This window comes from Mustelus asterias, chromosome 22, assembly GCF_964213995.1.
Source record: "Mustelus asterias chromosome 22, sMusAst1.hap1.1, whole genome shotgun sequence".
Classification (NCBI taxonomy): domain Eukaryota; kingdom Metazoa; phylum Chordata; class Chondrichthyes; order Carcharhiniformes; family Triakidae; genus Mustelus; species Mustelus asterias.
In genome coordinates this window covers 26,864,218-26,887,334 of record NC_135822.1, presented here as the reverse complement: position 1 = coordinate 26,887,334, position 23,117 = coordinate 26,864,218, and the positions used below count along the sequence as shown (strand labels likewise).

General features: G+C 48.7%; 1 protein-coding gene across 1 annotated transcript in view; it reads left to right on the top strand.

Moving 5' to 3' along the window:
- The window catches only part of LOC144509969 (uncharacterized), a 322,555-nt gene that overhangs the window by 52,204 nt on the left and 247,234 nt on the right, over nt 1-23,117 (top strand). The window lies entirely within an intron of this gene.

Here is a 23,117-nt window from a genome sequence, read left to right as displayed (position 1 = left end):
TCACAGTGAGAGGTGTGGAGTATATCAGCGTTACAGTGAGGGGTGTGGAGTATATCAGTGTTACAGTAAGGGGTGTGGGGTATATCAGTGTTACAGTGAGGTGTGTGGGGTATATCAGTGTTACAGTGAGGGGTGTGGGGTATATCAGTGTTACAGTGAGGGGTGTGGGGTATATCAGTGTTACAGTGAGGGGTGTGGGGTATATCAGTGTTACAGTGAGGGGTGTGGGGTATATCAGTGTTACAGTGAGGGGTGTGGGGTATATCAGTGTTACAGTGAGGGGTGTGGGGTATATCAGTGTTACAGTAAGGGGTGTGGGGTATATCAGTGTTACAGTGAGGGGTGTGGGGTATATCAGTGTCACAGTGAGAGGTGTGGAGTATATCAGTGTTACAGTGAGGGGTGTGGAGTATATCAGTGTTACAGTGAGGGGTGTGGGGTATATCAGTGTTACAGTGAGGGGTGTGGGGTATATCAGTGTTACAGTAAGGGGTGTGGGGTATATCAGTGTTACAGTGAGGTGTGTGGGGTATATCAGTGTCACAGTGAGGTGTGTGGGGTATATCAGTGTTACAGTGAGGTGTGTGGGGTATATCAGTGTTACAGTGAGGTGTGTGGGGTATATCAGTGTTACAGTGAGGGGTGTGGGGTATATCAGTGTTACAGTGAGGGGTGTGGAGTATATCAGTGTTACAGTAAGGGGTGTGGGGTATATCAGTGTTACAGTGAGGGGTGTGGAGTATATCAGTGTTACAGTGAGGGGTGTGGGGTATATCAGTGTTACAGTGAGGGGTGTGGAGTATATCAGTGTTACAGTAAGGGGTGTGGGGTATATCAGTGTTACAGTGAGGTGTGTGGGGTATATCAGTGTTACAGTGAGGGGTGTGGGGTATATCAGTGTTACAGTGAGGGGTGTGGGGTATATCAGTGTTACAGTGAGGGGTGTGGGGTATATCAGTGTTACAGTGAGGGGTGTGGGGTATATCAGTGTTACAGTGAGGGGTGTGGGGTATATCAGTGTTACAGTGAAGGGTGTGGGGTATATCAGTGTTACAGTGAGGGGTGTGGGGTATATCAGTGTTACAGTGAAGGGTGTGGGGTATATCAGTATCACAGTGAGGGGTGTAGGATATATCAGTGTTACAGTGAGGGGTGTGGGGTATATCAGTGTTACAGTGAAGGGTGTGGGGTATATCAGTGTTACAGTGAGGGGTGTGGGGTATATCAGTGTTACAGTGAAGGGTGTGGGGTATATCAGTATCACAGTGAGGGGTGTGGGGTATATCAGTGTTACAGTGAAGGGTGTGGGGTATATCAGTGTTACAGTGAGGGGTGTGGGGTATATCAGTGTTACAGTGAGGGGTGTGGGGTATATCAGTGTTACAGTGAAGGGTGTGGGGTATATCAGTATCACAGTGAGGGGTGTGGGGTATATCAGTGTTACAGTGAAGGGTGTGGGGTATATCAGTGTTACAGTGAGGGGTGTGGGGTATATCAGTGTTACAGTGAGGGGTGTGGGGTATATCAGTGTTACAGTGAGGGGTGTAGGATATATCAGTGTTACAGTGAGGGGTGTGAGGTATATCAGTGTTACAGTGAAGGGTGTGGGGTATATCAGTGTTACAGTGAAGGGTGTGGGGTATATCAGTGTTACAGTGAGGGGTGTAGGATATATCAGTGTTACAGTGAGGGGTGTGGGGTATATCAGTGTTACAGTGAGGGGTGTGGGGTATATCAGTGTTACAGTGAGGGGTGTGGGGTATATCAGTGTTACTGTGAGGGGTGTGGGGTATATCAGTGTTACAGTGAGTGGTGTGGGGTATATCAGTGTTACAGTGAGGGGTGTGGGGTATATCAGTGTTACAGTGAGGGGTGTGGGGTATATCAGGGTTACAGTGAGGGGTGTGGGGTATATCAGTGTTACAGTGAGGGGTGTGGAGTATATCAGTGTTACAGTGATGGGTGTGAGGTATATCAGTGTTACAGTGAGGGGTGCGGGGTATATCAGTGTTACAGTGAGGGGTGTGGGGTATATCAGTGTTACTATGAGGGGTGTGGGGTTTATCAGTGTTACAGTGAGGGGCGTGGGGTATATCAGTGTTACAGTGAGGGGTGTGGGGTATATCAGTGTTACAGTGAGGGGTGTGAGGTATATCAGTGTTACAGTGAGGGGTGTGGGGTATATTGGTGTTACAGTGAGGGTGTGGGGTATATCTGTGTTACAGTGAGGGGTGTGGGGTATATCAGTGTTACAGTGAAGGGTGTGAGGTATATCAGTGTTACAGTGAGGGGTGTGGGGTATACCAGTGTTACAGTGAGAGGTGTGGGGTATATTGGTGTTACAGTGAGGGTGTGGGGTATATCTGTGTTACAGTGAGGGGTGTGGGGTATGTCAGTGTTACAGTGAGGGGTGTGGGATATATCAGTGTTACAGTGAGGGTGTGGGGTATATCAGTGTTACAGTGAGGGGTGTGGGGTATATCAGTGTTACAGTGAGGGGTGTGGGGTATATCAGTATTACAGTGAGGGTTGTGGGGTATATCAGTGTTACAGTGAGGGGTGTGGGGTATATCAGTGTTACAGTGAGGGTGTGGGGTATATCAGTGTTACAGTGAGGGTGTGGGGTATATCAGTGTTACAGAGATGGGTATTGCGGTATATCAGTGTTACAGAGAGGAGTGTCGGGTATATCAGTGTCACAGTGAGAGGTGTGGAGTATATCAGTGTTACAGTGAGGGGTGTGGAGTATATCAGTGTTACAGTAAGGGGTGTGGGGTATATCAGGGTTACAGTGAGGTGTGTGGGGTATATCAGTGTTACAGTGAGGGGTGTGGGGTATATCAGTGTTACAGTGAGGGGTGTGGGGTATATCAGTGTTACAGTGAGGGGTGTGGGGTATATCAGTGTTACAGTGAGGGGTGTGGGGTATATCAGTGTTACAGTGAGGGGTGTGGGGTATATCAGTGTTACAGTGAGGGGTGTGGGGTATATCAGTGTTACAGTAAGGGGTGTGGGGTATATCAGTGTTACAGTGAGGGGTGTGGGGTATATCAGTGTCACAGTGAGAGGTGTGGAGTATATCAGTGTTACAGTGAGGGGTGTGGAGTATATCAGTGTTACAGTGAGGGGTGTGGGGTATATCAGTGTTACAGTGAGGGGTGTGGGGTATATCAGTGTTACAGTGAGGGGTGTGGGGTATATCAGTGTTACTATGAGGGGTGTGGGGTATATCAGTGTTACAGTGAGGGGTGTGGGGTATATCAGTGTTACAGTGAGGTGTGTGGGGTATATCAGTGTCACAGTGAGGTGTGTGGGGTATATCAGTGTTACAGTGAGGGGTGTGGGGTATATCAGTGTTACAGTGAGGGGTGTGGGGTATATCAGTGTTACAGTGAGGGGTGTGGAGTATATCAGTGTTACAGTAAGGGGTGTGGGGTATAACAGTGTTACAGTGAGGTGTGTGGGGTATATCAGTGTTACAGTGAGGTGTGTGGGGTATATCAGTGTTACAGTGAGGGGTGTGGGGTATATCAGTGTTACAGTGAGGGGTGTGGAGTATATCAGTGTTACAGTAAGGGGTGTGGGGTATATCAGTGTTACAGTGAGGGGTGTGGAGTATATCAGTGTTACAGTGAGGGGTGTGGGGTATATCAGTGTTACAGTGAGGGGTGTGGAGTATATCAGTGTTACAGTAAGGGGTGTGGGGTATATCAGTGTTACAGTGAGGTGTGTGGGGTATATCAGTGTTACAGTGAGGGGTGTGGGGTATATCAGTGTTACAGTGAGGGGTGTGGGGTATATCAGTGTTACAGTGAGGGGTGTGGGGTATATCAGTGTTACAGTGAGGGGTGTGGGGTATATCAGTGTTACAGTGAGGGGTGTGGGGTATATCAGTGTTACAGTGAAGGGTGTGGGGTATATCAGTGTTACAGTGAGGGGTGTGGGGTATATCAGTGTTACAGTGAAGGGTGTGGGGTATATCAGTATCACAGTGAGGGGTGTAGGATATATCAGTGTTACAGTGAGGGGTGTGGGGTATATCAGTGTTACAGTGAAGGGTGTGGGGTATATCAGTGTTACAGTGAGGGGTGTGGGGTATATCAGTGTTACAGTGAAGGGTGTGGGGTATATCAGTATCACAGTGAGGGGTGTGGGGTATATCAGTGTTACAGTGAAGGGTGTGGGGTATATCAGTGTTACAGTGAGGGGTGTGGGGTATATCAGTGTTACAGTGAGGGGTGTGGGGTATATCAGTGTTACAGTGAAGGGTGTGGGGTATATCAGTATCACAGTGAGGGGTGTGGTGTATATCAGTGTTACAGTGAAGGGTGTGGGGTATATCAGTGTTACAGTGAGGGGTGTGGGGTATATCAGTGTTACAGTGAGAGGTGTGGGGTATATCAGTGTTACAGTGAGGGGTGTAGGATATATCAGTGTTACAGTGAGGGGTGTGGGGTATATCAGTGTTACAGTGAAGGGTGTGGGGTATATCAGTGTTACAGTGAAGGGTGTGGGGTATATCAGTGTTACAGTGAGGGGTGTAGGATATATCAGTGTTACAGTGAGGGGTGTGGGGTATATCAGTGTTACAGTGAGGGGTGTGGGGTATATCAGTGTTACAGTGAGGGGTGTGGCGTATATCAGTGTTACAGTGAGGGGTGTGGGGTATATCAGTGTTACAGTGAGGGGTGTGGGGTATAACAGGGTTACAGTGAGGGGTGTGGGGTATATCAGTGTTACAGTGAGGGGTGTGGAGTATATCAGTGTTACAGTGATGGGTGTGAGGTATATCAGTGTTACAGTGAGGGGTGCGGGGTATATCAGTGTTACAGTGAGGGGTGTGGGGTATATCAGTGTTACTATGAGGGGTGTGGGGTTTATCAGTGTTACAGTGAGGGGCGTGGGGTATATCAGTGTTACAGTGAGGGGTGTGGGGTATATCAGTGTTACAGTGAGGGGTGTGAGGTATATCAGTGTTACAGTGAGGGGTGTGGGGTATATCAGTGTTACAGTGAGGGGTGTGGGGTATAACAGGGTTACAGTGAGGGGTGTGGGGTATATCAGTGTTACAGTGAGGGGTGTGGAGTATATCAGTGTTACAGTGATGGGTGTGAGGTATATCAGTGTTACAGTGAGGGGTGCGGGGTATATCAGTGTTACAGTGAGGGGTGTGGGGTATATCAGTGTTACTATGAGGGGTGTGGGGTATATCAGTGTTACTATGAGGGGTGTGGGGTTTATCAGTGTTACAGTGAGGGGCGTGGGGTATATCAGTGTTACAGTGAGGGGTGTGGGGTATATCAGTGTTACAGTGAGGGGTGTAGGATATATCAGTGTTACAGTGAGGGGTGTGGGGTATATCAGTGTTACAGTGAAGGGTGTGGGGTATATCAGTGTTACAGTGAGGGGTGTGGGGTATATCCGTGTTACAGTGAGGGGTGTGGGGTATATCAGTATCACAGTGAGGGGTGTAGGATATATCAGTGTTACAGTGAGGGGTGTGGGGTATATCAGTGTTACAGCGAGGCTATCGGGTATATCAGTGTTACAGTGAGGGGTGTGGGGTATATCAGTGTTACAGTGAGGGGTGTGCGGTATATCAGTGTTACAGAGAGGAGTGTCGGGTATATCAGTGTTACAGTGAGGGGTGTGGGGTATATCAGTGTGTTACAGTGAGGGGTGTGGGGTTTATCAGCGTTACAGTGAGGGGTGTGGGGTATATCAGTGTTACAGTGAGGGGTGTGGGGTATATCAGTGTTACAGTGAGGGGTGTGGGGTATATCAGGTTACAGTGAGGGGTGTGGGGTTTATCAGTGTTACAGTGAGGGGTGTGGGGTATATCAGTGTTACAGAGAGGAGTGTCGGGTATATCAGTGTTACAGTGAGGGCTGTGGGGTTTATCAGCGTTACAGTGAGGGGTGTAGGGTATATCAGTGTTACAGTGAGGGGTGTGGGGTTTATCAGTGTTACAGTGAGGGGTGTGGGGTATATCAGTGTTACAGTGAGGGGTGTGGGGTATATCATTGTTACAGTGAGGGGTGTGGGGTATATCAGAGTGTTACAGTGAGGGGTGTGGGGTTTATCAGAGTGTTACAGTGAAGGGTGTGGGGTATATCAGTGTTACAGTGAGGTGTGTGGGGTATATCAGTGTTACAGTGAGGGGTGTGGGGTATATCAGTGTTACAGTGAGGGGTGTGGGGTATATCAGTGTTACAGTGAGGGGTGTGGGGTATATCAGTGTTACAGTGAGGGGTGTGGGGTATATCAGTGTTACAGTGAGGGGTGTGGGGTATATCAGTGCTACAGTGAGGGGTGTGGGGTATATCAGTGTTACAGTAAGGGGTGTGGGGTATATCAGTGTTACAGTGAGGGGTGTGGGGTATATCAGTGTCACAGTGAGAGGTGTGGAGTATATCAGTGTTACAGTGAGGGGTGTGGAGTATATCAGTGTTACAGTGAGGGGTGTGGGGTATATCAGTGTTACAGTGAGGGGTGTGGGGTATATCAGTGTTACAGTAAGGGGTGTGGGGTATATCAGTGTTACAGTGAGGTGTGTGGGGTATATCAGTGTTACAGTGAGGTGTGTGGGGTATATCAGTGTTACAGTGAGGGGTGTGGGGTATATCAGTGTTACAGTGAGGGGTGTGGGGTATATCAGTGTTACAGTGAGGGGTGTAGAGTATATCAGTGTTACAGTAAGGGGTGTGGGGTATATCAGTGTTACAGTGAGGTGTGTGGGGTATATCAGTGTTACAGTGAGGTGTGTGGGGTATATCAGTGTTACAGTGAGGGGTGTGGGGTATATCAGTGTTACAGTGAGGGGTGTGGAGTATATCAGTGTTACAGTAAGGGGTGTGGGGTATATCAGTGTTACAGTGAGGGGTGTGGAGTATATCAGTGTTACAGTGAGGGGTGTGGGGTATATCAGTGTTACAGTGAGGGGTGTGGAGTATATCAGTGTTACAGTAAGGGGTGTGGGGTATATCAGTGTTACAGTGAGGTGTGTGGGGTATATCAGTGTTACAGTGAGGGGTGTGGGGTATATCAGTGTTACAGTGAGGGGTGTGGGGTATATCAGTGTTACAGTGAGGGGTGTGGGGTATATCAGTGTTACAGTGAGGGGTGTGGGGTATATCAGTGTTACAGTGAGGGGTGTGGGGTATATCAGTGTTACAGTGAAGGGTGTGGGGTATATCAGTGTTACAGTGAGGGGTGTGGGGTATATCAGTGTTACAGTGAAGGGTGTGGGGTATATCAGTATCACAGTGAGGGGTGTAGGATATATCAGTGTTACAGTGAGGGGTGTGGGGTATATCAGTGTTACAGTGAAGGGTGTGGGGTATATCAGTGTTACAGTGAGGGGTGTGGGGTATATCAGTGTTACAGTGAAGGGTGTGGGGTATATCAGTATCACAGTGAGGGGTGTGGGGTATATCAGTGTTACAGTGAAGGGTGTGGGGTATATCAGTGTTACAGTGAGGGGTGTGGGGTATATCAGTGTTACAGTGAGGGGTGTGGGGTATATCAGTGTTACAGTGAAGGGTGTGGGGTATATCAGTATCACAGTGAGGGGTGTGGGGTATATCAGTGTTACAGTGAAGGGTGTGGGGTATATCAGTGTTACAGTGAGGGGTGTGGGGTATATCAGTGTTACAGTGAGGGGTGTGGGGTATATCAGTGTTACAGTGAGGGGTGTAGGATATATCAGTGTTACAGTGAGGGTTGTGGGGTATATCAGTGTTACAGTGAAGGGTGTGGGGTATATCAGTGTTACAGTGAAGGGTGTGGGGTATATCAGTGTTACAGTGAGGGGTGTAGGATATATCAGTGTTACAGTGAGGGGTGTGGGGTATATCAGTGTTACAGTGAGGGGTGTGGGGTATATCAGTGTTACAGTGAGGGGTGTGGGGTATATCAGTGTTACAGTGAGGGGTGTGGGGTATATCAGTGTTACAGTGAGGGGTGTGGGGTATATCAGGGTTACAGTGAGGGGTGTGGGGTATATCAGTGTTACAGTGAGGGGTGTGGAGTATATCAGTGTTACAGTGATGGGTGTGAGGTATATCAGTGTTACAGTGAGGGGTGCGGGGTATATCAGTGTTACAGTGAGGGGTGTGGGGTATATCAGTGTTACTATGAGGGGTGTGGGGTTTATCAGTGTTACAGTGAGGGGCGTGGGGTATATCAGTGTTACAGTGAGGGGTGTGGGGTATATCAGTGTTACAGTGAGGGGTGTGAGGTATATCAGTGTTACAGTGAGGGGTGCGGGGTATATCAGTGTTACAGTGAGGGGTGTGGGGTATATCAGTGTTACTATGAGGGGTGTGGGGTTTATCAGTGTTACAGTGAGGGGTGTGGGGTATATCAGTGTTACAGTGAGGGGTGTAGGATATATCAGTGTTACAGTGAGGGGTGTGGGGTATATCAGTGTTACAGTGAGGGGTGTGGGGTATATCAGTGTTACTATGAGGGGTGTGGGGTTTATCAGTGTTACAGTGAGGGGCGTGGGGTATATCAGTGTTACAGTGAGGGGTGTGGGGTATATCAGTGTTACAGTGAGGGGTGTAGGATATATCAGTGTTACAGTGAGGGGTGTGGGGTATATCAGTGTTACAGTGAAGGGTGTGGGGTATATCAGTGTTACAGTGAGGGGTGTGGGGTATATCCGTGTTACAGTGAGGGGTGTGGGGTATATCAGTATCACAGTGAGGGGTGTAGGATATATCAGTGTTACAGTGAGGGGTGTGGGGTATATCAGTGTTACAGCGAGGCTATCGGGTATATCAGTGTTACAGTGAGGGGTGTGCGGTATATCAGTGTTACAGAGAGGAGTGTCGGGTATATCAGTGTTACAGTGAGGGGTGTGGGGTATATCAGTGTGTTACAGTGAGGGGTGTGGGGTTTATCAGCGTTACAGTGAGGGGTGTGGGGTATATCAGTGTTACAGTGAGGGGTGTGGGGTATATCAGTGTTACAGTGAGGGGTGTGGGGTATATCAGGTTACAGTGAGGGGTGTGGGGTTTATCAGTGTTACAGTGAGGGGTGTGGGGTATATCAGTGTTACAGAGAGGGGTGTGGGGTATATCAGTGTTACAGTGAGGGGTGTGGGGTATATCAGTGTTACAGTGAGGGGTGTAGGATATATCAGTGTTACAGTGAGGGTTGTGGGGTATATCAGTGTTACAGTGAAGGGTGTGGGGTATATCAGTGTTACAGTGAAGGGTGTGGGGTATATCAGTGTTACAGTGAGGGGTGTGGGGTATATCAGTGTTACAGTGAGGGGTGTGGGGTATATCAGTGTTACAGTGAAGGGTGTGGGGTATATCAGTATCACAGTGAGGGGTGTGGGGTATATCAGTGTTACAGTGAAGGGTGTGGGGTATATCAGTGTTACAGTGAGGGGTGTGGGGTATATCAGTGTTACAGTGAGGGGTGTGGGGTATATCAGTGTTACAGTGAGGGGTGTAGGATATATCAGTGTTACAGTGAGGGTTGTGGGGTATATCAGTGTTACAGTGAAGGGTGTGGGGTATATCAGTGTTACAGTGAAGGGTGTGGGGTATATCAGTGTTACAGTGAGGGGTGTAGGATATATCAGTGTTACAGTGAGGGGTGTGGGGTATATCAGTGTTACAGTGAGGGGTGTGGGGTATATCAGTGTTACAGTGAGGGGTGTGGGGTATATCAGTGTTACAGTGAGGGGTGTGGGGTATATCAGTGTTACAGTGAGGGGTGTGGGGTATATCAGGGTTACAGTGAGGGGTGTGGGGTATATCAGTGTTACAGTGAGGGGTGTGGAGTATATCAGTGTTACAGTGATGGGTGTGAGGTATATCAGTGTTACAGTGAGGGGTGCGGGGTATATCAGTGTTACAGTGAGGGGTGTGGGGTATATCAGTGTTACTATGAGGGGTGTGGGGTTTATCAGTGTTACAGTGAGGGGCGTGGGGTATATCAGTGTTACAGTGAGGGGTGTGGGGTATATCAGTGTTACAGTGAGGGGTGTGAGGTATATCAGTGTTACAGTGAGGGGTGCGGGGTATATCAGTGTTACAGTGAGGGGTGTGGGGTATATCAGTGTTACTATGAGGGGTGTGGGGTTTATCAGTGTTACAGTGAGGGGTGTGGGGTATATCAGTGTTACAGTGAGGGGTGTAGGATATATCAGTGTTACAGTGAGGGGTGTGGGGTATATCAGTGTTACAGTGAGGGGTGTGGGGTATATCAGTGTTACTATGAGGGGTGTGGGGTTTATCAGTGTTACAGTGAGGGGCGTGGGGTATATCAGTGTTACAGTGAGGGGTGTGGGGTATATCAGTGTTACAGTGAGGGGTGTAGGATATATCAGTGTTACAGTGAGGGGTGTGGGGTATATCAGTGTTACAGTGAAGGGTGTGGGGTATATCAGTGTTACAGTGAGGGGTGTGGGGTATATCCGTGTTACAGTGAGGGGTGTGGGGTATATCAGTATCACAGTGAGGGGTGTAGGATATATCAGTGTTACAGTGAGGGGTGTGGGGTATATCAGTGTTACAGCGAGGCTATCGGGTATATCAGTGTTACAGTGAGGGGTGTGCGGTATATCAGTGTTACAGAGAGGAGTGTCGGGTATATCAGTGTTACAGTGAGGGGTGTGGGGTATATCAGTGTGTTACAGTGAGGGGTGTGGGGTTTATCAGCGTTACAGTGAGGGGTGTGGGGTATATCAGTGTTACAGTGAGGGGTGTGGGGTATATCAGTGTTACAGTGAGGGGTGTGGGGTATATCAGGTTACAGTGAGGGGTGTGGGGTTTATCAGTGTTACAGTGAGGGGTGTGGGGTATATCAGTGTTACAGAGAGGAGTGTCGGGTATATCAGTGTTACAGTGAGGGCTGTGGGGTTTATCAGCGTTACAGTGAGGGGTGTAGGGTATATCAGTGTTACAGTGAGGGGTGTGGGGTTTATCAGTGTTACAGTGAGGGGTGTGGGGTATATCAGTGTTACAGTGAGGGGTGTGGGGTATATCATTGTTACAGTGAGGGGTGTGGGGTATATCAGAGTGTTACAGTGAGGGGTGTGGGGTTTATCAGAGTGTTACAGTGAAGGGTGTGGGGTATATCAGAGTGTTACAGTGAAGGGTGTGGGGTATATCAGTGTTACAGTGAGGGGTGTGGGGTTTATCAGTGTTACAGTGAGGGGTGTGGGGTTTATCAGTGTTACTGTGAGGGGTGTGGGGTATATCAGTGTTACAGTGAGGGGTGTGGGGTTTATCAGTGTTACTGTGAGGGGTGTGGGGTATATCAGTGTTACAGTGAGGGGTGTGGGGTATATCAGTGTTACAGTGAGGGGTGTGGGGTTTATCAGCGTTACAGTGAGGGGTGTGGGGTATATCAGGTTACAGTGAGGGGTGTGGGGTATATCAGTGTTACAGTGAGGAGTGTGGGGTTTATCAGTGTTACAGTGAGGGGTGTGGGGTATATCAGTGTTACAGTGAGTGGTGTGGGGTATATCAGTGTTACAGTGAAGGGTGTGGGGTATATCAGTATCACAGTGAGGGGTGTAGGATATATCAGTGTTACAGTGAGGGGTGTGGGGTATATCAGTGTTACAGTGAGGGGTGTGAGGTATATCAGTGTTACAGTGAGGGGTGCGGGGTATATCAGTGTTACAGTGAGGGGTGTGGGGTATATCAGTGTTACTATGAGGGGTGTGGGGTTTATCAGTGTTACAGTGAGGGGTGTGGGGTATATCAGTGTTACAGTGAGGGGTGTAGGATATATCAGTGTTACAGTGAGGGGTGTGGGGTATATCAGTGTTACAGTGAGGGGTGTGGGGTATATCAGTGTTACTATGAGGGGTGTGGGGTTTATCAGTGTTACAGTGAGGGGCGTGGGGTATATCAGTGTTACAGTGAGGGGTGTGGGGTATATCAGTGTTACAGTGAGGGGTGTAGGATATATCAGTGTTACAGTGAGGGGTGTGGGGTATATCAGTGTTACAGTGAAGGGTGTGGGGTATATCAGTGTTACAGTGAGGGGTGTGGGGTATATCCGTGTTACAGTGAGGGGTGTGGGGTATATCAGTATCACAGTGAGGGGTGTAGGATATATCAGTGTTACAGTGAGGGGTGTGGGGTATATCAGTGTTACAGCGAGGCTATCGGGTATATCAGTGTTACAGTGAGGGGTGTGCGGTATATCAGTGTTACAGAGAGGAGTGTCGGGTATATCAGTGTTACAGTGAGGGGTGTGGGGTATATCAGTGTGTTACAGTGAGGGGTGTGGGGTTTATCAGCGTTACAGTGAGGGGTGTGGGGTATATCAGTGTTACAGTGAGGGGTGTGGGGTATATCAGTGTTACAGTGAGGGGTGTGGGGTATATCAGGTTACAGTGAGGGGTGTGGGGTTTATCAGTGTTACAGTGAGGGGTGTGGGGTATATCAGTGTTACAGAGAGGAGTGTCGGGTATATCAGTGTTACAGTGAGGGCTGTGGGGTTTATCAGCGTTACAGTGAGGGGTGTAGGGTATATCAGTGTTACAGTGAGGGGTGTGGGGTTTATCAGTGTTACAGTGAGGGGTGTGGGGTATATCAGTGTTACAGTGAGGGGTGTGGGGTATATCATTGTTACAGTGAGGGGTGTGGGGTATATCAGAGTGTTACAGTGAGGGGTGTGGGGTTTATCAGAGTGTTACAGTGAAGGGTGTGGGGTATATCAGAGTGTTACAGTGAAGGGTGTGGGGTATATCAGTGTTACAGTGAGGGGTGTGGGGTTTATCAGTGTTACAGTGAGGGGTGTGGGGTTTATCAGTGTTACTGTGAGGGGTGTGGGGTATATCAGTGTTACAGTGAGGGGTGTGGGGTTTATCAGTGTTACTGTGAGGGGTGTGGGGTATATCAGTGTTACAGTGAGGGGTGTGGGGTATATCAGTGTTACAGTGAGGGGTGTGGGGTTTATCAGCGTTACAGTGAGGGGTGTGGGGTATATCAGGTTACAGTGAGGGGTGTGGGGTATATCAGTGTTACAGTGAGGAGTGTGGGGTTTATCAGTGTTACAGTGAGGGGTGTGGGGTATATCAGTGTTACAGTGAGTGGTGTGGGGTATATCAGTGTTACAGTGAGGGGTGTGGGGTATATCAGTGTTACAGTGAGGGGTGTGGGGTTTATCAGTGTTACAGTGAGGGGTGTGGGGTATATCAGTGTTACAGTGAGGGGTGTGAGGTATATCAGTGTTACAGTGAGGGGTGTGGGGTATATCAGTGTTACAATGCGGGGTGTGAGGTATATCAGTGTTACAGTGAGGGGTGTGGGGTATATCAGAGTTACAGTAAGGGGTGTGGGTATATCAGTGTTACAGTGAGGAGTGTGGGGTTTATCAGTGTTACAGTAAGGGGTGTGGGTATATCAGTGTTACAGTGAGGGGTGTGCGGTATATCAGTGTTACAGTAAGGGGTGTGGGTATATCAGTGTTACAGTGAGGAGTGTGGGGTTTATCAGTGTTACAGTGAGGGGTGTGAGGTATATCAGTGTTACAGTGAGGGATGTGGGGTATATCAGTGTTACAATGCGGGGTGTGAGGTATATCAGTGTTACAGTGAGGGGTGTGGGGTATATCAGTGTTACAGTGAGGAGTGTGGGGTTTATCAGTGTTACAGTGAGGGGTGTGGGGTATATCAGTGTTACAGTGAGGGGTGTGGGGTATATCAGTGTTACAGTGAGGGGTGTGGGGTATATCAGTGTTACAGTGAGGGGTGTGGGGTATATCAGTGTTACAGTGAGGGGTGTGGGGTATATCGGTGTTACACTGAGGGGTGTGGGGTATATCAGTGTTACAGTGAGGGGTGTGGGGTATATCAGTGTTACAGTGAGGAGTGTGGGGTTTATCAGTGTAACAGTGAGGGGTGTGGGGTATATCAGTGTTACAGTGTGGGGTGTGAGGTATATCAGTGTTACAGTGAGGGGTGTGGGGTATATCAGTGTTACAGTGAGGAGTGTGGGGTTTATCAGCGTTACAGTGAGGGGTGTGGGGTATATCAGTGTTACAGTGAGGGGTGTGGGGTATATCAGTGTTACAGTGAGGGGTGTGGGGTATATCAGTGTTATAGTGAGGAGTGTGGGGTTTATCAGTGTTACAGTGAGGGGTGTGGGGTATATCAGTGTTACAGTGAGGGGTGTGGGGTATATCAGTGTTACAGTGAGGGGTGTGGGGTATATCAGTGTTACAGTGAAGGGTGTGGGGTATATCAGTATCACAGTGAGGGGTGTAGGATATATCAGTGTTACAGTGAGGGGTGTGGGGTATATCAGTGTTACAGTGAAGGGTGTGGGGTATATCAGTGTTACAGTGAGGGGTGTGGGGTATATCAGTGTTACAGTGAAGGGTGTGGGGTATATCAGTATCACAGTGAGGGGTGTGGGGTATATCAGTGTTACAGTGAAGGGTGTGGGGTATATCAGTGTTACAGTGAGGGGTGTGGGGTATATCAGTGTTACAGTGAGGGGTGTGGGGTATATCAGTGTTACAGTGAAGGGTGTGGTGTATATCAGTATCACAGTGAAGGGTGTGGGGTATATCAGTGTTACAGTGAGGGGTGTGGGGTATATCAGTGTTACAGTGAGAGGTGTGGGGTATATCAGTGTTACAGTGAGGGGTGTAGGATATATCAGTGTTACAGTGAGGGGTGTGGGGTATATCAGTGTTACAGTGAAGGGTGTGGGGTATATCAGTGTTACAGTGAAGGGTGTGGGGTATATCAGTGTTACAGTGAGGGGTGTAGGATATATCAGTGTTACAGTGAGGGGTGTGGGGTATATCAGTGTTACAGTGAGGGGTGTGGGGTATATCAGTGTTACAGTGAGGGGTGTGGGGTATATCAGTGTTACAGTGAGGGGTGTGGGGTATATCAGTGTTACAGTGAGGGGTGTGGGGTATATCAGGGTTACAGTGAGGGGTGTGGGGTATATCAGTGTTACAGTGAGGGGTGTGGAGTATATCAGTGTTACAGTGATGGGTGTGAGGTATATCAGTGTTACAGTGAGGGGTGCGGGGTATATCAGTGTTACAGTGAGGGGTGTGGGGTATATCAGTGTTACTATGAGGGGTGTGGGGTTTATCAGTGTTACAGTGAGGGGCGTGGGGTATATCAGTGTTACAGTGAGGGGTGTGGGGTATATCAGTGTTACAGTGGGGGGTGTGAGGTATATCAGTGTTTCAGTGAGGGGTGCGGGGTATATCAGTGTTACAGTGAGGGGTGTGGGGTATATCAGTGTTACTATGAGGGGTGTGGGGTTTATCAGTGTTACAGTGAGGGGTGTGGGGTATATCAGTGTTACAGTGAGGGGTGTAGGATATATCAGTGTTACAGTGAGGGGTGTGGGGTATATCAGTGTTACAGTGAGGGGTGTGGGGTATATCAGTGTTACTATGAGGGGTGTGGGGTTTATCAGTGTTACAGTGAGGGGCGTGGGGTATATCAGTGTTACAGTGAGGGGTGTGGGGTATATCAGTGTTACAGTGAGGGGTGTAGGATATATCAGTGTTACAGTGAGGGGTGTGGGGTATATCAGTGTTACAGTGAAGGGTGTGGGGTATATCAGTGTTACAGTGAGGGGTGTGGGGTATATCCGTGTTACAGTGAGGGGTGTGGGGTATATCAGTATCACAGTGAGGGGTGTAGGATATATCAGTGTTACAGTGAGGGGTGTGGGGTATATCAGTGTTACAGCGAGGCTATCGGGTATATCAGTGTAACAGTGAGGGGTGTGGGGTATATCAGTGTTACAGTGAGGGGTGTGCGGTATATCAGTGTTACAGAGAGGAGTGTCGGGTATATCAGTGTTACAGTGAGGGGTGTGGGGTATATCAGTGTGTTACAGTGAGGGGTGTGGGGTTTATCAGCGTTACAGTGAGGGGTGTGGGGTATATCAGTGTTACAGTGAGGGGTGTGGGGTATATCAGTGTTACAGTGAGGGGTGTGGGGTATATCAGGTTACAGTGAGGGGTGTGGGGTTTATCAGTGTTACAGTGAGGGGTGTGGGGTATATCAGTGTTACAGAGAGGAGTGTCGGGTATATCAGTGTTACAGTGAGGGCTGTGGGGTTTATCAGCGTTACAGTGAGGGGTGTAGGGTATATCAGTGTTACAGTGAGGGGTGTGGGGTTTATCAGTGTTACAGTGAGGGGTGTGGGGTATATCAGTGTTACAGTGAGGGGTGTGGGGTATATCATTGTTACAGTGAGGGGTGTGGGGTATATCAGAGTGTTACAGTGAGGGGTGTGGGGTTTATCAGAGTGTTACAGTGAAGGGTGTGGGGTATATCAGTGTTACAGTGAGGTGTGTGGGGTATATCAGTGTTACAGTGAGGGGTGTGGGGTATATCAGTGTTACAGTGAGGGGTGTGGGGTATATCAGTGTTACAGTGAGGGGTGTGGGGTATATCAGTGTTACAGTGAGGGGTGTGGGGTATATCAGTGTTACAGTGAGGGGTGTGGGGTATATCAGTGTTACAGTGAGGGGTGTGGGGTATATCAGTGTTACAGTAAGGGGTGTGGGGCATATCAGTGTTACAGTGAGGGGTGTGGGGTATATCAGTGTCACAGTGAGAGGTGTGGAGTATATCAGTGTTACAGTGAGGGGTGTGGAGTATATCAGTGTTACAGTGAGGGGTGTGGGGTATATCAGTGTTACAGTGAGGGGTGTGGGGTATATCAGTGTTACAGTAAGGGGTGTGGGGTATATCAGTGTTACAGTGAGGTGTGTGGGGTATATCAGTGTTACAGTGAGGTGTGTGGGGTATATCAGTGTTACAGTGAGGGGTGTGGGGTATATCAGTGTTACAGTGAGGGGTGTGGGGTATATCAGTGTTACAGTGAGGGGTGTGGAGTATATCAGTGTTACAGTAAGGGGTGTGGGGTATATCAGTGTTACAGTGAGGTGTGTGGGGTATATCAGTGTTACAGTGAGGTGTGTGGGGTATATCAGTGTTACAGTGAGGGGTGTGGGGTATATCAGTGTTACAGTGAGGGGTGTGGAGTATATCAGTGTTACAGTAAGGGGTGTGGGGTATATCAGTGTTACAGTGAGGGGTGTCGAGTATATCAGTGTTACAGTGAGGGGTGTGGGGTATATCAGTGTTACAGTGAGGGGTGTGGAGTATATCAGTGTTACAGTAAGGGGTGTGGGGTATATCAGTGTTACAGTGAGGTGTGTGGGGTATATCAGTGTTACAGTGAGGGGTGTGGGGTATATCAGTGTTACAGTGAGGGGTGTGGGGTATATCAGTGTTACAGTGAGGGGTGTGGGGTATATCAGTGTTACAGTGAGGGGTGTGGGGTATATCAGTGTTACAGTGAGGGGTGTGGGGTATATCAGTGTTACAGTGAAGGGTGTGGGGTATATCAGTGTTACAGTGAGGGGTGTGGGGTATATCAGTGTTACAGTGAAGGGTGTGGGGTATATCAGTATCACAGTGAGGGGTGTAGGATATATCAGTGTTACAGTGAGGGGTGTGGGGTATATCAGTGTTACAGTGAAGGGTGTGGGGTATATCAGTGTTACAGTGAGGGGTGTGGGTTATATCAGTGTTACAGTGAAGGGTGTGGGGTATATCAGTATCACAGTGAGGGGTGTGGGGTATATCAGTGTTACAGTGAAGGGTGTGGGGTATATCAGTGTTACAGTGAGGGGTGTGGGGTATATCAGTGTTACAGTGAGGGGTGTGGGGTATATCAGTGTTACAGTGAAGGGTGTGGGGTATATCAGTATCACAGTGAGGGGTGTGGGGTATATCAGTGTTACAGTGAAGGGTGTGGGGTATATCAGTGTTACAGTGAGGGGTGTGGGGTATATCAGTGTTACAGTGAGGGGTGTGGGGTATATCAGTGTTACAGTGAGGGGTGTAGGATATATCAGTGTTACAGTGAGGGGTGTGGGGTATATCAGTGTTACAGTGAAGGGTGTGGGGTATATCAGTGTTACAGTGAAGGGTGTGGGGTATATCAGTGTTACAGTGAGGGGTGTAGGATATTTCAGTGTTACAGTGAGGGGTGTGGGGTATATCAGTGTTACAGTGAGGGGTGTGGGGTATATCAGTGTTACAGTGAGGGGTGTGGGGTATATCAGTGTTACAGTGAGGGGTGTGGGGTATATCAGTGTTACAGTGAGGGGTGTGGGGTATATCAGTGTTACAGTGAGGGGTGTGGGGTATATCAGGGTTACAGTGAGGGGTGTGGGGTATATCAGTGTTACAGTGAGGGGTGTGGAGTATATCAGTGTTACAGTGATGGGTGTGAGGTATATCAGTGTTACAGTGAGGGGTGCGGGGTATATCAGTGTTACAGTGAGGGGTGTGGGGTATATCAGTGTTACTATGAGGGGTGTGGGGTTTATCAGTGTTACAGTGAGGGGCGTGGGGTATATCAGTGTTACAGTGAGGGGTGTGGGGTATATCAGTGTTACAGTGAGGGGTGTGAGGTATATCAGTGTTACAGTGAGGGGTGCGGGGTATATCAGTGTTACAGTGAGGGGTGTGGGGTATATCAGTGTTACAGTGAGGGGTGTGGGGTTTATCAGTGTTACAGTGAGGGGTGTGGGGTATATCAGTGTTACAGTGAGGGGTGTGAGGTATATCAGTGTTACAGTGAGGGGTGTGGGGTATGTCAGTGTTACAATGCGGGGTGTGAGGTATATCAGTGTTACTATGAGGGGTGTGGGGTTTATCAGTGTTACAGTGAGGGGCGTGGGGTATATCAGTGTTACAGTGAGGGGTGTGGGGTATATCAGTGTAACAGTGAGGGGTGTAGGATATATCAGTGTTACAGTGAGGGGTGTGGGGTATATGAGTGTTACAGTGAAGGGTGTGGGGTATATCAGTGTTACAGTGAGGGGTGTGGGGTATATCCCTGTTACAGTGAGGGGTGTGGGGTATATCAGTATCACAGTGAGGGGTGTAGGATATATCAGTGTTACAGTGAGGGGTGTGGGGTATATCAGTGTTACAGCGAGGCTATCGGGTATATCAGTGTTACAGTGAGGGGTGTGGGGTATATCAGTGTTACAGTGAGGGGTGTGCGGTATATCAGTGTTACAGAGAGGAGTGTCGGGTATATCAGTGTTACAGTGAGGGGTGTGGGGTATATCAGTGTGTTACAGTGAGGGGTGTGGGGTTTATCAGCGTTACAGTGAGGGGTGTGGGGTATATCAGTGTTACAGTGAGGGGTGTGGGGTATATCAGTGTTACAGTGAGGGGTGTGGGGTATATCAGGTTACAGTGAGGGGTGTGGGGTTTATCAGTGTTACAGTGAGGGGTGTGGGGTATATCAGTGTTACAGAGTGGAGTGTCGGGTATATCAGTGTTACAGTGAGGGCTGTGGGGTTTATCAGCGTTACAGTGAGGGGTGTAGGGTATATCAGTGTTACAGTGAGGGGTGTGGGGTATATCAGTGTTACAGTGAGGGGTGTGGGGTATATCAGTGTTACAGTGAGGGCTGTGGGGTTTATCAGTGTTACAGTGAGGGGTGTGGGGTATATCAGTGTTACAGTGAGGGGTGTGGGGTATATCATTGTTACAGTGAGGGGTGTGGGGTATATCAGAGTGTTACAGTGAGGGGTGTGGGGTTTATCAGAGTGTTACAGTGAAGGGTGTGGGGTATATCAGAGTGTTACAGTGAAGGGTGTGGGGTATATCAGTGTTACAGTGAGGGGTGTGGGGTTTATCAGTGTTACAGTGAGGGCTGTGGGGTTTATCAGTGTTACTGTGAGGGGTGTGGGGTATATCAGTGTTACAGTGAGGGGTGTGGGGTTTATCAGTGTTACTGTGAGGGGTGTGGGGTATATCAGTGTTACAGTGAGGGGTGTGGGGTATATCAGTGTTACAGTGAGGGGTGTGGGGTTTATCAGCGTTACAGTGAGGGGTGCGGGGTATATCAGGTTACAGTGAGGGGTGTGGGGTATATCAGTGTTACAGTGAGGAGTGTGGGGTTTATCAGTGTTACAGTGAGGGGTGTGGGGTATATCAGTGTTACAGTGAGGGGTGTGGGGTATATCAGTGTTACAGTGAGGGGTGTGGGGTATATCAGTGTTACAGTGAGGGGTGTGGGGTTTATCAGTGTTACAGTGAGGGGTGTGGGGTATATCAGTGTTACAGTGAGGGGTGTGAGGTATATCAGTGTTACAGTGAGGGGTGTGGGGTATATCAGTGTTACAATGCGGGGTGTGAGGTATATCAGTGTTACAGTGAGGGGTGTGGGGTATATCAGAGTTACAGTAAGGGGTGTGGGTATATCAGTGTTACAGTGAGGAGTGTGGGGTTTATCAGTGTTACAGTAAGGGGTGTGGGTATATCAGTGTTACAGTGAGGGGTGTGCGGTATATCAGTGTTACAGTAAGGGGTGTGGGTATATCAGTGTTACAGTGAGGAGTGTGGGGTTTATCAGTGTTACAGTGAGGGGTGTGAGGTATATCAGTGTTACAGTGAGGGGTGTGGGGTATATCAGTGTTACAATGCGGGGTGTGAGGTATATCAGTGTTACAGTGAGGGGTGTGGGGTATATCAGTGTTACAGTGAGGAGTGTGGGGTTTATCAGTGTTACAGTGAGGGGTGTGGGGTATATCAGTGTTACAGTGAGGGGTGTGGGGTATATCAGTGTTACAGTGAGGGGTGTGGGGTATATCAGTGTTACAGTGAGGGGTGTAAGTTATATCAGTGTTACAGTGAGGGGTGTGGGGTATATCGGTGTTACACTGAGGGCTGTGGGGTATATCAGTGTTACAGTGAGGGGTGTGGGGTATATCAGTGTTACAGTGAGGAGTGTGGGGTTTATCAGTGTAACAGTGAGGGGTGTGGGGTATATCAGTGTTACAGTGTGGGGTGTGAGGTATATCACTGTTACAGTGAGGGGTGTGGGGTATATCAGTGTTACAGTGAGGAGTGTGGGGTTTATCAGCGTTACAGTGAGGGGTGTGGGGTATATCAGTGTTACAGTGAGGGGTGTGGGGTATATCAGTGTTACAGTGAGGGGTGTGGGGTATATCAGTGTTATAGTGAGGAGTGTGGGGTTTATCAGTGTTACAGTGAGGGGTGTGGGGTATATCAGTGTTACAGTGAGGGGTGTGGGGTATATCAGTGTTACAGTGAGGGGTGTGGGGTATATCAGTGTTACAGTGAGGAGTGTGGGGTTTATCAGCGTTACAGTGAGGGGTGTGGGGTATATCAGGTTACAGTGAGGGGTGTGGTGTATATCAGTGTTACAGTGAGGGGTGTGGGGTATATCAGTGTTACAGTGAGGGGTGTGGGGTATATCAGTGTTACAGTGAGGGGTGTAAGTTATATCAGTGTTACAGTGAGGGGTGTGTGGTATATCAGAGTGTTATAGTGAGGGGTGTGGGGTATATCAGTGTTACAGTGAGGGGTGTGGGGTATATCAGTGTTACAGTGAGGGGTGTGGGGTATATCAGTGTTACAGTGAGGGGTGTAAGTTATATCAGTGTTACAGTGAGGGGTGTGTGGTATATCAGAGTGTTATAGTGAGGGGTGTGGGGTATATCAGTGTTACAGTGAGGGGTGCGGGGTATATCAGGTTACAGTGAGGGGTGTGGGGTATATCAGTGTTACAGTGAGGAGTGTGGGGTTTATCAGTGTTACAGTGAGGGGTGTGGGGTATATCAGTGTTACAGTGAGGGGTGTGGGGTATATCAGTGTTACAGTGAGGGGTGTGGGGTATATCAGTGTTACAGTGAGGGGTGTGGGGTTTATCAGTGTTACAGTGAGGGGTGTGGGGTATATCAGTGTTACAGTGAGGGGTGTGAGGTATATCAGTGTTACAGTGAGGGGTGTGGGGTATATCAGTGTTACAATGCGGGGTGTGAGGTATATCAGTGTTACAGTGAGGGGTGTGGGGTATATCAGAGTTACAGTAAGGGGTGTGGGTATATCAGTGTTACAGTGAGGAGTGTGGGGTTTATCAGTGTTACAGTAAGGGGTGTGGGTATATCAGTGTTACAGTGAGGGGTGTGCGGTATATCAGTGTTACAGTAAGGGGTGTGGGTATATCAGTGTTACAGTGAGGAGTGTGGGGTTTATCAGTGTTACAGTGAGGGGTGTGAGGTATATCAGTGTTACAGTGAGGGGTGTGGGGTATATCAGTGTTACAATGCGGGGTGTGAGGTATATCAGTGTTACAGTGAGGGGTGTGGGGTATATCAGTGTTACAGTGAGGAGTGTGGGGTTTATCAGTGTTACAGTGAGGGGTGTGGGGTATATCAGTGTTACAGTGAGGGGTGTGGGGTATATCAGTGTTACAGTGAGGGGTGTGGGGTATATCAGTGTTACAGTGAGGGGTGTAAGTTATATCAGTGTTACAGTGAGGGGTGTGGGGTATATCGGTGTTACACTGAGGGCTGTGGGGTATATCAGTGTTACAGTGAGGGGTGTGGGGTATATCAGTGTTACAGTGAGGAGTGTGGGGTTTATCAGTGTAACAGTGAGGGGTGTGGGGTATATCAGTGTTACAGTGTGGGGTGTGAGGTATATCAGTGTTACAGTGAGGGGTGTGGGGTATATCAGTGTTACAGTGAGGAGTGTGGGGTTTATCAGCGTTACAGTGAGGGGTGTGGGGTATATCAGTGTTACAGTGAGGGGTGTGGGGTATATCAGTGTTACAGTGAGGGGTGTGGGGTATATCAGTGTTATAGTGAGGAGTGTGGGGTTTATCAGTGTTACAGTGAGGGGTGTGGGGTATATCAGTGTTACAGTGAGGGGTGTGGGGTATATCAGTGTTACAGTGAGGGGTGTGGGGTATATCAGTGTTACAGTGAGGAGTGTGGGGTTTATCAGCGTTACAGTGAGGGGTGTGGGGTATATCAGGTTACAGTGAGGGGTGTGGTGTATATCAGTGTTACAGTGAGGGGTGTGGGGTATATCAGTGTTACAGTGAGGGGTGTGGCGTATATCAGTGTTACAGTGAGGGGTGTAAGTTATATCAGTGTTACAGTGAGGGGTGTGTGGTATATCAGAGTGTTATAGTGAGGGGTGTGGGGTATATCAGTGTTACAGTGAGGGGTGTGGGGTATATCAGTGTTACAGTGAGGGGTGTGGGGTATATCAGTGTTACAGTGAGGGGTGTAAGTTATATCAGTGTTAC